Source organism: Lissotriton helveticus, chromosome 3_1 (genome assembly GCF_964261635.1).
Source record: "Lissotriton helveticus chromosome 3_1, aLisHel1.1, whole genome shotgun sequence".
Lineage (NCBI taxonomy): Eukaryota > Metazoa > Chordata > Amphibia > Caudata > Salamandridae > Lissotriton > Lissotriton helveticus.
Window position 1 is genome coordinate 25,888,418 of NC_136061.1, and position 16,969 is coordinate 25,905,386.

Below are 16,969 nucleotides of genomic sequence, written 5' to 3' on the forward strand. Positions count from 1 at the left end.
GGACAGGACCACTGATTCAGTGGAGTGGACAGGGCGGAATCCCGCTTGCTGTGAGGCCAGAAGATGGTTTCCCTCGATGAAGGTGGAGAGACACGTGGTGATATGGCTCTCTAGGATCTTCCCGAGGTATGGAAGGAGGGAGATGGGTCTAAAGTTGGATGGGAGAGAGGGGTCTAGGCCGGGTTTTTTCAAAATAGGAAAAACTATAGCAGACTTGAAGGATTTTGGTACTAGACCAAATGAAATGGAAGCGTTGAGAAGGGAAAGAGGGGGAGCGGGACAGTGGATAAAGAGCTCTCTCAGGATACGAGCTGGGACACAGTCGGTCGGGGAGCCCGACTTGACTTTCTGAAGGAGTTCGAAAAAAGAATGCTGAGAAATGTGAGGAAATTGATGAAGAAAGGCTGAGGGTAAGGGAGGAGCAAGGGGAGGGAGTTACATTGAGGTTGGAGGGATGTTGGATTTGATTTTTTCGATTTTCTCTAAGAAAAAAATGTTTAAGGAAATGCAAAGAGCTTGAGAAGGGATGAGGTTAGGGTTGGCCCTATCAGAAGCAACTAGATTACGAATTGTGTAGAAGATCTCCTTACCTTGTTGGCTGAGGAGGTAATTATTTCCGAAAAATAAGTCGTTTTGGCAGAGAGGATGGCCTTCTTGTAGTTGACTAATAGAGACTTATATTTTACACGTAGAAGAGGGCAATAGTTGCGCCTCCAATGGCGTTCAGAGCACCGAAGGTCCAGTTTGAAAGTTTTAAGTTCGTCCGTGAACCACTTTTGGGCATCATGGGGGCGGTAAGCCTTAACTTTCTTTAGGGGGGCAACCAAGTCACAGGAAGAAGATAACCAATGATTCAAGGCACCTACTTGAGAATCAAGGCAAAGGTTCGCAAAATCAGGAGGGGAGAGAGTAAGAGAGGCCCCAAGGGAGCTAAGATCAACTCGATTCCAATTGCGGGCCGAGATGTTCCTAGGTATGAGGGGTCTCTCTGGAGGTTCAAGCTCGATGGAGAAGGAAACCAGAAAGTGGTCGGCCATATGCAGGGAAGAGCAGTGGGGCAGGGTATGGTACATCTGGCCGACCAAATTTGGTCCAGTATGTGGCCCTGGACATGAGTGGGAGAATGAACGTGAGGAAGGAAATTGAGACACTGAAGGGTGGCTGAGAAGTCTTTGGAGAACTGATCTTCGCTGGGATCGCCCGGCCAATAATTGAAATCACCTAAGAGGATCACGGATGAGTTGTTGACCACGAGCGTAGCCAAGATTTCTAATAGTTTATAATAGTTTATAATAGTTACTCACCAAGACCCGGGACCTCCACTCCTAGAAGGTCCAGCAGGTCCTGCTCACGGTCCAGGATGTCGGACCACCGGTGCGTCAACTGCACCTAGGTGCGCCGGACCCCAGAGCAGCGGAACACTGCCCGGCGCACCTACCCCAAGCACTGTTGACGCTCCCGGAGCCCCTATTCGGACCCAGGCCTGCCACCTGCTGCGAGGGTTGAGGGGAGGTGGCGCTGCACAAAGAAGATAAGTGCAGCCAACTCAACCTCCCCAAATAAGGCCCGTGCCTGCACCCCTTGTGGGCACCGCCTTCCGCAATGAAAGATTTTAAAAAAGTGGCTGGAAACAAAGGATTGCAAAGATACAGGGAGGATTCAAAATCAGGCCCCAGAACCATGCAATAGAGTGAAAAACAAGATGGCCGCGCCCATTGCGACCACGTGCGCAAGTTCGCGCGATATTTTCTCCCCGAGCACACAAAAAGCTGCGCGAACAAGTAAAAGCTTTCCCGAACAGGAAATACGTGCATGCATTGCACAACCCGGAACAGGAAGTAAGCATCACGGGCGGGCGGGACAAGTGAAAACAAGATGGCCGCACCCGTTAGCAACCGCATGGGTAAGTTGTCACGCAGAAAATATCGCGAATGGGCGGGGTAAAAACTTCCGTGTCTTTGCGATATTTCCAAGTGATCGCGGAGATTTTTGACATTTTCGCTATAGTTTGCGAAAGAGAATTTCGCAAATCCGCCCACCCCTACTTGAAATGTCTGTTTCATCTTCTAAAGTCTTTTCTTCTTCTACATTTACATTTTTATAGTAAATATTGTTTTGCACAGATACAATGTAGCCTTTTGCACTTTCGTAACATCTACTAACTCGTGCCATATTTTCCGACTCTTCGTGGGACACCATTAACAAGACTGAATACTGGTTCAGTATCCTCTTTTTCTACACCAACAGTTTCAATATTTTTCTTCAAATCTAAAGGTAAATACACAACTCTTCCTTTTAAGCCTATTTGTAGGTCTGTTGGAGGCAGTTTACCTGCTTTAGGCTCCATACGAATTATAGCCTGAAAAGGGTGCAACAATTGTATAAGGATAGCCTCATAAGTATTTAAATCTTTAAGTTCTGGAGGCATAGGTACAGATTCTAAGTCATTATGGACAGCACTAGTTGGCATTTTGTTTTCTTCTAATTTATTTGAGCAATATTTACAAATGCATTGTACAGTACCTAACTCAAAACGATCTTCCACAAACAGATAACTAGCAAATTCTCTCTACACTCCTACTTTGAATTTTATAATGAGTACGTCGGCAACAAATACAAACATAGTTAGGACTCTCACCAGAAACTACTTTAAACTTTGTTATTTCTTTTTCAAACTTGACATCAGTAGTATCTTTCTCCTCTTCTTCAACACCTACACTTATCAAAGTCCCACTTTCTCTACACTTCTCTTGAGCAGCAAAATAACGTAACTCTATCTCATCACATACTTTTTTTACATCCAACACTGAACCATACAAAAGAGTTGTATTAATTTCATTTAGACATAAAGCAGGACTTTTCACGTAGTATAATCTTCTAACTAATTTCTGCATTTCGGAATGATGTACTGCTAACATTCTCAAATGATGAAAACGACTTTGATACACTTTCCTAGAAAGACAAGCCAGAGAATGACCTTGCAAGCCAGTATTTTTTCCCACTTTGCAGGGATCCAGTCCTTGTAATATCTTAATCTTCTGTTTCACAGTTTTTCTTCCATATTCTCTTAAGAAATTTAGTAAAATATCAATAGATTGTTTACATATACTACAAATACTACTACAGTCCCATGTAAACACTGGAGCCAGTGTACGTCTCCCTTGAACTTGAACTAAGGGGCATATTAGCAAGAACATTGTTAAAATTATCGCTGTTTTAGCGGCAGGAAACTGGCGCTAAAATGGCGATAATGGGCTTGCTAATATGAGTTATAGAATTCCAATAGAAGTCCAGGTTAGATGTCCTACACATCTAACCTGGGCTTCTATTGGAATTCTATAACGCATATTAGCAAGCCCATTATCGTCGTTTTAGCGGCAGTTTCCTGCCGTTAAAACTGCGATTATTTCAACGAGGTTCTTGCTAATATGCCCCCAGCTTTTCTTTCTGAATTGCACAACCATCTCATACCTCACAAGAACGACCACAGGTATCAACTGCATGCACTAAACTACTTTGTTGAAATAACTTTCTTCATTAAAAAAGGTTCCGTACTAGAAGTATGCTTCCATTCCCTGGAAAATATTTTACAAAAATGTGTTCTATTTACAATTCTTTTTCTCTTACATTTGTCTTTCATACACTGCATTATTGTATTTAAAGTCTTCAAACATGTAAAAATTAAGTTAAACAATCTTCTTTTTAATTCAAAAGCTTCTTCGATAACACTTGGAATCTCCTTTTTTGTCTGTAAAATGCTGATCTCCTTTTATATTTAAAAAATTTTTTTTTGTAAATTCTGCAGTACTCTACTTTTATATATTCTTTTTTGAATTTCTAAAAACCGTTTGCTACATATTCCAACATAATTCTTTTTCCGATAATCCAACTTTCCACTTTTTTTAAACATTTTTCTTTTGCTGTTGTTTCACTGTTCTTCTTCTGTCTGTCTGTTATATCTTTTTAATATTAATAACAGTTTTCGCAAGTTAAAAAAAAAACTGTACTTTTCTTACCAGAAGACTTTTTGAACATCCATGTTGTACTGTATCTAATATCTCTTTTTCTTTTTTTTCAAATAAACCTCCTTTTTTTTCTTTTTTTGTGTTTTCTCGTCATTGTATCTCTTTCTTAATAATGATGCAAAATATCTGTAAAAAACAGAATATAATTAAAATAATTATATATAAATATTAAAATGTATAATTATAAAAATATTCACATATATAATTATAAAAATACATACAAAGAAACTACATCAATGATTTCCACAATGGGACAGTACTACCTGCAAAATGTTGGTAGTCTGGAGTCGTGTGTTTTAATTTAACGAGGCTCTTGAGTTGGCCAGGTTCCAGGGGGCATTTCTTACAAAATAATAGTTGAGAACCCACCAATGGTTCCCAGAAAGAGAGCTACAAGCCAGCGGGCTGGCTCCTAGAGGAACATGTGCTAGTTCACTAGCTGGCTCGTACAGAGAGAGCTATAAGCCGCATCACAGAGAAACACTTGCGGGCCGGCAGGCTGGCTCGTACAGGAAAAACTGTGAGCCAACTCGCTGGCTCGTACAAAGAGAGCTACAGGCTGGTTCACAGACGAACAGTTGCAGGCCGGCGGGCTGCCTCGTACAGGAAAAACTGCGATCCAACTCGCTGGCTCGTACAGATAGAGCTGCGGGCCGGCTCACAGAGGAACAATTGTGAGACGGCCGGCTGGCTCATAGAAGAAGACCTGTGAGCCGACGGCCTGGCGCGTAGAAGGAGTGCTACCGGCCTGCTCGCACACAAACAGTTGCGGGACCAATACTATAAGTAAAGCTGCAGGATGTCGACTTCCAAAGGCATAGCTGCGGGACGGTGATGTGGGGAGAAAAAGCGTGCAGGGAGTATCTCGCACAGAGAGCTGTGGTATATTTCCAGTATTAGCTTGCACAGCTACAACTGTTAATGTTAATGTTAATATTCATTTATTAAGCGCTCGTACGCCCAAAGGCTTCATGGCGCTATAGGAAGGAACTCGACACAGCAGTTAAAGGTAGAAACAAAACAACTCAGCAGTAAGCCTGGGAGAAGAGCCAGGTTTTGAGAGAGTGTCTAAAACTCAGAATGTTACCACTCAGTTTCAATTGAAGAGGAAGAGAGTCCCAGAAGGAAGCTGCAAGATGATCAAAGCAGCAACCGCCTAGACGCTTCCTCTTGTAAGAAGGGACACTCAAGAGGGATTTGTGAGCGGAGCGAAGATTGCGAGAAGGATCATATCTGATGAACAGATCTCTGACAAACTTAGGGCCAACGTCATGTAGGGACTTAAATAAGATACACCCTGTTTTGAAAGCAACTCGTTGCTCAACAGGCAGCCAATGTAGCTGTTTCAACCCTGATCTAATAGACTGCCTTTTAGAGAGGTTCAGGATAAGTCTGGCGGCCTGATTTTGGACCAGCTGGAGGCGTTTTAGCTCTCCAATTTGGAGCCAGAGATAGATGCTGTTAGAAAAATCTAGTCGCGACAGGACCAAGGCAATGATGATCTGGGTGAGGGCATCCAAAGAAAAGAAACAAGCAATTTTCTTGATTTTCTTTAGTTGGAAAAAACTGGATGACACCACCGCGCCTACCTGTTTTTTCAGGGACAGATCCTCGCTAATATGTACTCCCAGACTTTTTACTGAGGATGACTTGGAGGGGGGCGCCCCCAAGCTGGGTGGCCAGAAGCCTGGGTTCCAGCTAAGTACACTCTGCCCAGGCAAGACCAATTCGGTCTTGCCGGGGTTAAGTTTCAAATGATTGCAACTCATCCAACCCTGGATGTGAGACATGGTATTTTGAAATGCCTCCACTGAGTCCTTGGTGTTCAAAGGGAAGATGAGTTGCAAATCATCTGCACAATTAAAGATGGTAACTTTCGCTTTTCGTAAGGAGTACAGTAGGGGGCGTAGGTATAAATTAAAAAGTAAAGGAGATAATGATGAGCCCTGGGGGACTCCACAAGTAGTGGAGATAGTGGGAGCTGTGAAAGAGCCCAATCTTACAGCTTGAGTGCGGCCAGAAATGAATGAACGAATCCAGCTCAACGCAGGGCCCTTGAGACCAGCTTGCTCGACACGGTTGACCAAGATGGTATAGTCAACCGTGTCAAACGCGGCCGAGAGGTCCAAAAGCACCAGGGCCTGATGGATCCCGTTATCCGCGTTCCGCCTCAGGGTATTTTGTACCGCAAGGATAACTGCCTCAGTCGAATGGCATGGGCGAAAGCCTGCTTGGTTGGGTTCGAGGTATTCACTTTCTTCAATAAATTTGGACAAATTGTCACAGACAAAAGCCTCCAGAAGTTTAGCACAATACGGCAGCAGTGATATAGGCCTGTAATTGTGCGGGTCGAGCGGGTTTGCTCCGGCCTTCTTAATAAGGGGAATGAGTAAAGCCTTTTTGAGGTTATTGGGGACTTTTCCCTGTGAGAGAGAACCATTCAACACAGAGAGCATGCTCTCAGGAATAGCAGTTCCCACCTCTCTGAAGATGTGTGGAGGGCAGGTGTCATCGGGAGATCCTGATTTCACCCTAATAAGCAGCCTAGATAGAGTGGCACCATCAATGAGGGGAAATAATTCCAAGGTCGAGGAATTATAATACACATCGGAAAAAAGAGGGGAGGACAGAGTAGTGGAGATACTTTGTTTTATAGTACAGATTTTATCCAAAAAAAAGGAATTAAGTGAGTTACAAAGGTCCTGAGTAGGAGCCACAGAATGAGTTGTTCTATCACTACCACTGAGACCTTCCACGATATTGAATAATTCCTTTGATTTGTTGCGGGAATTCAGATTTTTTTCCGAAAAGTAATCTGTTTCATGTTTTTGGACATGATTCAGATAATCCTTTCGGGCCCTGCAGTAATTGGCTTTGTCTAGTGCCGAGTACTCCGTTCGCCACTTCCGCTCCTTTTGACGAACTTCAAGTTTTAAAACCTTCAGGTGAGGTGTAAACCACCTGTGGGCGTCATTGGGGCGGGAGCGGGGAATATTAGAACAGGGGGCATGGACGTCAGCTGCTTGACGTAGCCAGTTGGTAAAGGCTTCTTCAATCCCATCAATGTCCTGATCCAATGAGGGGAGGGATGAAGTCAAAGTGTCGATAAAGGCTGAAGTGTCTATATTCTTCCAAATTCTAACTTTCCCACCCTTCTGAAAAGGCTGCTTTCTACTTTTCACTATGGTGACGGTGAAGTGTATCAGAAAATGGTCTGTCCAAATACAAGGAGTAATGGAACTAATAGTCAAGGGGATATAAGGGGATATTCTGTGACCATATTTGATCGAGGCTATGCCCTTTTTCATGGGTGGGTGAGTGAATCTGTTGGATCAAGTTCAGATCTAATAAGATCTCTTTCAACGCGGCTGCCTGGGTGTCCAGCGTAGTAGAGTTCAACCAAAGATTAAAGTCACCCAACAGCACGATTTTTTTATGATTAATGATTAAGGGGGCTAGATGTTCTGCCAGAGATGCCGCAAATGTAGGCATATTTTGAGGGGGGCGATAAATAAGGATCATTAATAGTGATCCACTATCAGTGTCCATTTTAAAAGTCATATTGTCTGATCCTGTAAGGTCCAAAGATGGTAAGAGAGAAAATGTGTGGGTGTTGCGAATAATAGCTGCTACACCTCCACCTCGTTTATCGGCAGGTCTATTAACATTTAACATATAATAATTAGAAGGAATAGCTGCTAAGATATAAGGTAGAGAATCTGCATTGAGCCAGGTCTCTGTAAGGAGTAGAAGATCAGGTTGCTCGGCTTGTAACAAAAAGAATATATCCATATGGTGTTTAACCATAGACCTGGTGTTCAAATAATAACATTTAAGCGTAGTCTCTGAATCCAGTGTGGGTAAAGGGGGGGTGTAAGGATTAGGGCGCATAGCTTTACCAGCAAGGCACTCAAGTTTAAGAATGCCATAAGTAGCGGCACGCTTTAGTACATGCGTTGGTAGAGCAGGGACCGACTTATCAGTGGGTCTAAGCTGTCTCAGATCCTGGGAAGAATATGTGTATATTTGGCCAGGGGTTCCAGCCCCTAGCCCCGGTCTGCCGCGGACTTCGGCGCGCATTCGTTGCGCCCGCTGCGCTCGTCCGCTGCGCTCCCGTATGCACATTTGGTTTTATGCCCTGCCTCCCGGGGGAACTAGACCGCAAAATCAGTTCCAGCCCCACCCAAGATGGCGGCTCGCCTCGCCCTCCACACAAACGGCACCAGCCGCGGTGGAACAGGGCGGGGTACAGACAAATAAACAACACAGTGAGTAGGTTTACAATTAAACAGTAGTTTTCCTTATAAAAACGATATTACAATTTTTCACGAGCGCTGGCGTCGCATTCACGTCAGAGCTGTTACAATCTGAACCTTAACTGCGTGTTAGGGTAAATGAGTCAAAAAGGTTCCCAGAGAGCTGGGCAGCTGCCACCAACCTAGCGTTCTCGAGGAGCCCTGGGCCTGGGGTCGTTTTATGCCCTGCCTCCCGGGGGAACTAGACCGCAAAATCAGTTCCAGCCCCACCCAAGATGGCGGCTCGCCTCGCCCTCCACACAAACGGCACCAGCCGCGGTGGAACAGGGCGGGGTACAGACAAATAAACAACACAGTGAGTAGGTTTACAATTAAACAGTAGTTTTCCTTATAAAAACGATATTAAAATTTTTCACGAGCGCTGGCGTCGCATTCACGTCAGAGCTGTTACAATCTGAACCTTAACTGCGTGTTAGGGTAAATGAGTCAAAAAGGTTCCCAGAGAGCTGGGCAGCTGCCACCAACCTAGCGTTCTCTGAGGGCCCAATGGCTCGCAGGGCAAGAGCAGAGAGCCGACCGGTCATTCGAAGAAGGAGAGCTGCGGGCCGGCGGGCTCACTACGAGAGGAAAACCTTTGAGCCGATTCTCTGCCTCCTACAGGGAGAGTTACGACCCGTCAGCTCGAAAAGGGAGAGCTACGGGCCCACTAGTATACTGAGAGCTGATGCCCATCCACTTCTAAAGGAATAGCTGCTGTACGGTGATGTGGGGACAGTGAACGTGAAGTGGGTATCTCATAGAGAGAGAGAGCTGCGGTATATTTCTAGTGTTTGCTTGCAAAGATACAACAGCGACCTGGCTCGCAGACGAACAACTATGAGCCAACCTGTAGTTTGCAGAGGGACAGCTGCCAGCCGGCGGGCTGGCTCATAGAGGAAGACCTGCGAGCCAACTGACTGGTTCGTAGACGAACAGCTACGGTCCGTCTCTTCAAACAGAGACAGCTGCGGGCCAACTAGTATAGAGAGAAGTGTGGGCTGTCCACTTGTAAAGGGATAGGTGCGGAATGGTGATGTGGGGAGAGGGAAGGTGAAGGAGCTATCTTGTAGAGAGAGAGAGAGCTGCGGTATATTTCCAGCGTTGGCTTGTAGAGGTACAACTGCGGGCCCAAGGACTCACAAAGGGACAGCTTATTCCAAAAAACATGTCATATTTAAACATATGCCACGTCCCATTTGTACCATTCAAACTCATTCCAACAATCTCTGTACACTATAGATCCCACCAACACCCCAATAAAAATATAGGTGATATTTTTATACTGAATAAAGCTCTATTATTTAGTTCCTATCATTTTTATAAACACGACTGTTGGGTACACAAAATGGAGAATGTGAGATGACGAGAGTAAACAGAAGTGTAATTCCTAAACTTTTATTCTATGATTTATTTAATATTGAGAAATAAACAAGGACCCCCTGGGTATCGCAAATACACAGATTCCTAGGGCAGGGTAAAGACCAATGCGAGTATAAAATCCTAGGACATCCACAAAATAAGTGACCATACAAGCTGGACCAATAGAAAGAAAAAATTGTCGGGAGATAATGTGTGTATTTAAAAAACACCGTATATGTTTAATCATACATAAAAAATAAAAATCATATAGAGACTGATTCAATAAGTCAAACTATATGATACAATAAGACATTGACATGTTAAAACAATTCTTTAACACAATAACTCGAATGCATTCATTGAAAAACAATAAACTTCTTAATAAAAGCATAAATCCTAACTCATTGGACAATTATATACAAACAGAAAATGTAAATTAAAACACCAGATACATCTATAACAATTTAGTTCAATTGATGATTTATTTAATATACATATATTCACATCTTTGAGTGGGATAAAAAATTGCAGATATCTGAAGGGCACACCAGTTTACAGCACAGCCAAGACCCGGCCCACTTAAAAGCCTGCATATATTTAACACAGAAACACAACCTAACAATTTTCATCACTTATAATCACAGTTACTTTACTAGTGTGAAAAAACCGTACAGAGAATGTATTAAAAAATGTTTTTTTCCTTTTTTATCTCTCACACATTAATAAAATATCTCTTGTAAAGAAACGTCCCTTTCCACCTTTAGTTCATAACAACGAGCAATAAATAATCCCTTTAGCAACATCTAGTCACTAAATAGTAACAACGGTGCAGTATACCTAATTGTAAAGTACAAACACTATTTAGATTACATCTTAAAGCATCATCAAATTATTATAACCATACATACATACAGAAAGCAGCATGTATGCCTACTTTCTTCATTTACTCTCCATGTAATCTCTGCACATTAGAAACAGGTTCGAAGTGTAACTCATGTCTTCACTTGTATACAAATCTACCTCCCAGTGTAAAATATAACATTACAACCTATTTATATGCAATATTTCCAACATAATACAGTGCAGTTTTATACCATTGAAAGTAATTGCAACATTCCCTATATACTAGAAACCCTACCAATATGGCAATAAACTTAGAAATCCTATTTTTATAATACAAACATCTATATTAGATTATTTTTATAAACAGTACCGCTGAGGGCACAAAATAGTAGTGGGAGCTACACAGAGTAAATAAAGGTGTAATTCCCAAACTGTGTATGTATAGTCCCTTTACTATACCTATATTAACAGCTTTAACTGGGATTATAAATTTGGCAACTGCCTCAAACGAGTGATGGAGCTCACTACTGACAAGATCCGCACCACCTAAAAGCCTACGTATATTCAGTAGACAAACACACCCTGACAATTACCTTCACTAATAATCACATTTACTTTAGCACTGTCAACAATATCATGCAGAAAATATACATCAAACATTTTCATTTATTTCTTATCTCTCACATATTTATAAAAAATGTCTTCTGAAGAAAAGCTCCCCAACAAGGAGTAGTTTCTTACCTGTAACTCCAGTTCTGTAGTAGGGGTATCTCTGTTATAGTCATAATCTTGTGAATAGTCCCGCCCATGTGCGTGGACCCCTGAGAAATCAAAATAGTCTCTTAAGTTGTCTTCTTCTGCAGTCCTGCATAGACACTTAGGAGAAAATCAAAGACAAATAATGCAGCCTAAAACTACAAGGCTACATTGGCCAGCACTTCATCTCAAAGTGAAAAAGATAGCCAATTAATATTAATTTTTACACACTTTGTAAAGTTTTACACCTAGAGAAACTCCCCTTCACAATACTCCTTTGTCATGATAGATGTCATGATAGAGAGGAAGGGTTGGACAGACAAGCCCCATAGGCTGCTAATATGTGTCTGGAAAAGGAATACCGTGCCTTTAAGGAACTCTCCAGAGACCCTCGGTATCCCAGGATGCACAGCCAAAAGCATTTTACTTTCGGTTCTTTTTGAAGGTGTATAAAGCCAGGCCTGTAGCATTGAGTACATTATCGTTTCATCCACTGGGGAGGAGGGCGGGCGCTATAACAGAGATACCTCTACTACAGAACTGGAGTTACAGGTAAGAAACTACTCCTTCTGTAGTAGGGGATCTCTGTGTATAGTCATAATCTTGTGAATAGAATGGCAAGCCCATCCCAACAAACCAAACCAGCGGTGGAGGAAACAGACAAAACCACTACAGTGCAAACAGATTTCTCAACAAAGCCTGCCCAACCTGAGCGTCTGCCCTGGCATCAGAGTCCAGGCAGTAGTGTTTGGCAAAGGTGTGGAAAAGTAAAATTTTGTCATGTTCTGTGTCCCTACGTGTCATCCATCATATGTTATGTGTGCATGATCAATATGCATATGTTATTCCCTATGTCCGATTCAAGACGCAATTATAGTTGTGTCCACTTCTGGTATGTCATTTCCCAGTCCTCATGAATAATATGAGTATCAGGCCTATGTAAAGTTATGTTGCCACGTTTCTCAGTGTGCACGTTATTTCATTATCAAGTCCCCGTTTCCAGGCCTCAAAAGGGCCCGGACATCAGATTCAGCTCCTGTCTCCTGAACCCTCGCTGAGGAGCGATCCAGCCCCCACCTGTATCCTCGACCTTTCACTTACTTCCTGCCTCGCAGTGCCCGGTGCAGCTTGGCTCTGCCTCTGAGTCTGCCAAGACTATGTTATGATTCCAGCTATCAGTTTAGTCCTCCTTCTCTGCATTCCTAAGCTACTGAACTGCATCAATAGTTTCCGTCATTGTCTAGCCTATGCGTCTCCATGTTAAGAGAAATACTGTATTTAATGGTCATTTAATATTCTTCATCACGCACTATATGTAGAATAAATGCATGCTCTGGCCTTAGAGTCTGTTAGCTTTTCCCCTCATGACTTCTAGTTTATATCAACATGTTCCCTAAACATTAGATACCAGATAGGGTTTAGGTACATGTCGCTCCAACCCTCCAGACTTTAGTCTCTGCTCCTAGCACAGAGTTCATAGCCCCCAGCTTCTCCTAGTAACACGTCATTGTCAGTTTGCGCGCACCACTAGGTCAGAGGTCCCAGCTCCTTAGGTAGCCCCCTCCAATGTTTCCGCCCATTTATGACATATTCTGTTACGTTTGCATCACATGTCTGAGTTACACCTTCTTTTTGCCCTTATCTTTCGCGACTGCTACGCGTCATGCCTACTGCTCCACCCACTGTTACGCCTACTGCAATGTGATGCTATGTGTTTGCGTTATGTATATATGCTCATGTATTGTTATTAAAAGTTAGAGCTAGCCATTCCAGATCCTGTCCCCGGCAGCTGCCGGGCCACGCTAGTCCAATCCGGCCCCCCTGCCGGGCCCTGTCATCCTATTCCTATGCAGGTTGTTCTGATCCTGTCCTTTATGCTGTAATAAACCTGCAAAACTCCTACTACCTCGAATTTTGACTCTTATTTATTGAGCTACCTGTTATTCATTCATTCATTCAAAAATAGATCCGGTATTATTTATTTATATACCACATAATGGCGCCCGAATAGGGACTTGCCCTTTCCCCCACGCGTCGGTGAAGCCACGCCGACCCCCTGACCCTCTGCAGTCGTGACGGAACTCTTCTGCGCAGTGGCAGATATTTCTGCTCAAGTATCCCTCAGGCCCACGGAGGAGACGGAGGAGGCGGTCCAGCATCCAAACGAGACGGTGGAGGAACGCGGCGAGTCCCGACCAGAGCCCAAGCCAAGAGTCCAAGGTCCGAGGTATCCGGAGGTCCACCCGTAACTGAAGTCCGAAGTCCGAAGTTCGTCGTCGTAGCAGTCCAGTCCAGTCCGAGGCCTTCCGTTCTTGCTACCCGGTGAGTACCGTTACTGGGGTGGTATCTAGACAGGGTCAATTTAATTGACTCTGGTCTGTGGGTTGGTGGTACACAGTCCCACAAACGAAGTGTCCACTTCGGTGGATACGGGTCCTGACGTGTCTCTTTAAGAGACCGGTAAGTTTCGTACTGTTTCAGCAGTGCATCTAGTTTCTGTTCTAGTCAGTTCTGTTCTCGAGAAATTTCAAGTGTTCTGTTCACGGTATTTCCAGGTAGTATTCTGTTCGAACTGTTATTTTAAAATGTCCTTCATGTATTTTAATGTCGTGGTATGAATGGGGAATAAGTATCGTGTTTTATTGTGTATTGTATTATGTCCAGATTATAGTCCAGTCATGCCGCTCTTCTCAAAATTACGTCAGTTAAAGACTAGAAAGGGTCTGCTGGAAGCAGCAGTTCCCGTCCCGCCTAGGGACAGTCCAGGTCACTTTATGTATCAGAAACATGGCATAAGCGCCATATTATATTTAGATTTATGGGTAGAGTATACAAAGGAGCTAGAAGAAAAGTATAGATGGCCCGTATCAGGTACGTGGGATGCCGAGTGCATCATGAGAGTAGAGGAGGCATTATGGAAAAAGAAAGCCAGACAATCACAGAAGGACGCCATCGAGCTATGGCGCAAAGAAGCTCATAAAAGAACCGAAAAAGAAATCAGAAAGTCAGAACTAAGTAGAGAATCCCAAGAACGAGCCCAAGAAAGAGAATTAATCGAGATAGGTGAACAAGTCAAAGCTGAACAATCAGACAGACAGAGGAATGCCCTCATTAAGGGTATGTATCCTCTTCTTGCCGAGGGCTTGCCAAAAGCGACCCCGGAGGCATCCAGTAATTTTCCGCCACCATTAGTTCCGACCAAGCTACGTCACAAACCGACCGCGGCTGATATTTTTATTTCGTCCTATCTGGACGACACAGTCCCAGAATATGCAAATCCTGTTCGCACTCCGCCAGTCCCTGTAAATCAGGTAATTCCTGCTCCTCCAGACACCGGGGTGCCCTTAACAGCTCCCCCGGGTCAGCCCGCCATACAAGTCCAGCCCACGTTACAAGTACCCACTCTGCCAGGACGAAAAGCATCAGTTGATGATTCTAGTTTAGGGGCCGCAGGAGGAGGTCTTCCTCAAACCCCGCCGCCACACAAGCGTTTATCAGCACTCGAATTACATGCTCAAGCATCACAGCGTACTCCTAAGAGTAATAAGTCTGTTGCAGAGATCAGGCAAACCCTTGGCGAATGTGTCTATGACCCAGTTCCAGGCGAGTTTAATATGGTTTTATATTCCGTACGCGTAAGGAGGGTGACCGAGTATCTAGTCACCCTGCCAGGTATGAAAGAAGATCTAGACAGGATATATCGTTTCATCCGTACAGGGGATGACCCAGAAAGTATTAGTAATGCCATGTCTCAAAGGAAAGCCGAGATTCAGCGCATGATATTGAAGTTCTTAATTAACTGTCTAATAAGAGAACAGGATTACCCATCTAAAGATCCGGAAGAAATGAAAACTCTAACAAAGTGGAGTGATAATATAGCCGAAGGAAGGCACAATACTATTGGTGCCATGGAAAGTATGTACAAGAAAATCCGTAGAGAGATAATAAAGATACACGAACAGCGTAAAGCAGCACAAGTAAGCGAGAAAGAAAGTACCTCTGATCCTGAAGAGGAAGATGAGGAGAATCCCGCCAGAATAGCGTATGTAGGAAGATCTAGATTTCCAGATCGCCATTTACGTCTAGAACCCAAGCCAATTTCCCATCATTCGACACCAGAACAAGGTTCCCTAGAACAAGTATTTCAAGCTACCGATCACATTCTGAAATCACGAATCGGTTATAGTGAGTTAAGTACTATGCATGAACAAGAAATAGTTCGGTCAGCAGTCCGATGGATTACTGATTCTACCACTTTTCCAGACGAAATAGTGGCCCAAATGTTTCTGAAAATGCCCCCAGCCGAGCAGCGACTGGTGGGTATGTATATGATTCAGCACCTCATTATTCTGTATGAGGGTCAACATTCTGATCCAGGCCCGTTACATGATATCCTGAACGAGTTACTCCAGTACAAATGGAGAGGTCTAGGTACCGATTTAATTAGTGTCATTCTAGAACAGCGCCACAAATATAGAATGTTCTTGAACCCGCATTTCGTTCATATCTCACCCCCAGAAAATAAACCGTTTTACATAGACAGAATCCATTACGAGAAGTCCACCCAGTCAGAGGAGCGGGTGGCGAAATGCAGCGAGTGTTTGTGTACACTCCAATCACCAAGATGGAACTTCTAGAGATGAAGAAATTAATTCCCTGTCATGATAAAGATCCAGCAGGGTTCCATAGAGAATTAAAAGACATGCTCCGTATGGGAGAATACACATACCCGGATATAATTAAAATGTTAAAGGTTCTGTTGCCCGCAGGGGTGTATGAAAAGCTTAAAGAAAAAGAATGGGAGGTGGGAGAGAAAAAGATAGATTGGGCAGTCCTAGAAGCAGAAGATAAGATACGTGTACCAGGTACTGGTCTCGGAGATAAATGTAAAGAACTACCAGAATTATTGATTCAAGTTTTACCCAGATTATTAACAACGAAAAAGGAAGACTGGGATGCAATCTCAGCCTGTAAACAGAAACAAGATGAAGATATTAGTGATTTTTATTCTAGGTTTGAAAAATGTTTTAGTATCAACAGTGGTCTCAAGACAAGTAGTGAGTCATATCCTCACCTTTTCGTTGCTAAATTAGTCGAGAATTCAAGTCCACCAATTAAAAACCGAGTTCTGAAAGTCGAAAGTACCTGGCAAGCTAATACTCCGTCCCAGATGCTCCAGATGCTCCAGTATCACCAGAATAGAATCAGAGAAGAACAAGAACATGAAAGAAAACGTATGAAAGACACGAAAATGAAAGTGCTAGTTGCACAATCTGTTCCTCACGACAGTCAGAAGAGGGGTCCGAATCAAGCCAGTCACCCTGCAGCACCCGTTAAAGGGAACTGCAATTATTGTAAACAGCCAGGTCATTTCATAAACGAGTGTACAGTTCTGAAACATAACATAGCTACTGGTAAAACTAAAGAAAGACCACGTCCGCCTAGACAAGAACAAGTTTCACAGACTCCTCAGTCACAGAATGCACCACAGACAGTTACAGCACCGCAGCCTGTTGCTGCAACACAGCATGTCACATCGCAGATGTACCAGTATGCACAGTCTGAGTATCCAGAGTATCAGCAGTATTCATGAAACAGCCTAGAGAGGGAGGTAGGCTTGCCTCTCATCGAGATACCTGTAGATCAAGAGGGTCCCTATGTTCATAGTCAAGTATTAGGGAAAGACAGAAA

General features: G+C 43.5%; 1 long non-coding RNA gene across 2 annotated transcripts in view; it reads right to left on the reverse strand.

Moving 5' to 3' along the window:
• LOC144824381 (uncharacterized) overlaps positions 1-16,969 on the reverse strand; it is a 288,758-nt gene that overhangs the window by 80,979 nt on the left and 190,810 nt on the right. For both annotated transcript variants that reach the window (XR_013608921.1, XR_013608920.1), the window contains exon 3: positions 4,017-4,151. This is a non-coding gene — a long non-coding RNA (uncharacterized LOC144824381). The remainder of the gene's footprint in view (positions 1-4,016; positions 4,152-16,969) is intronic.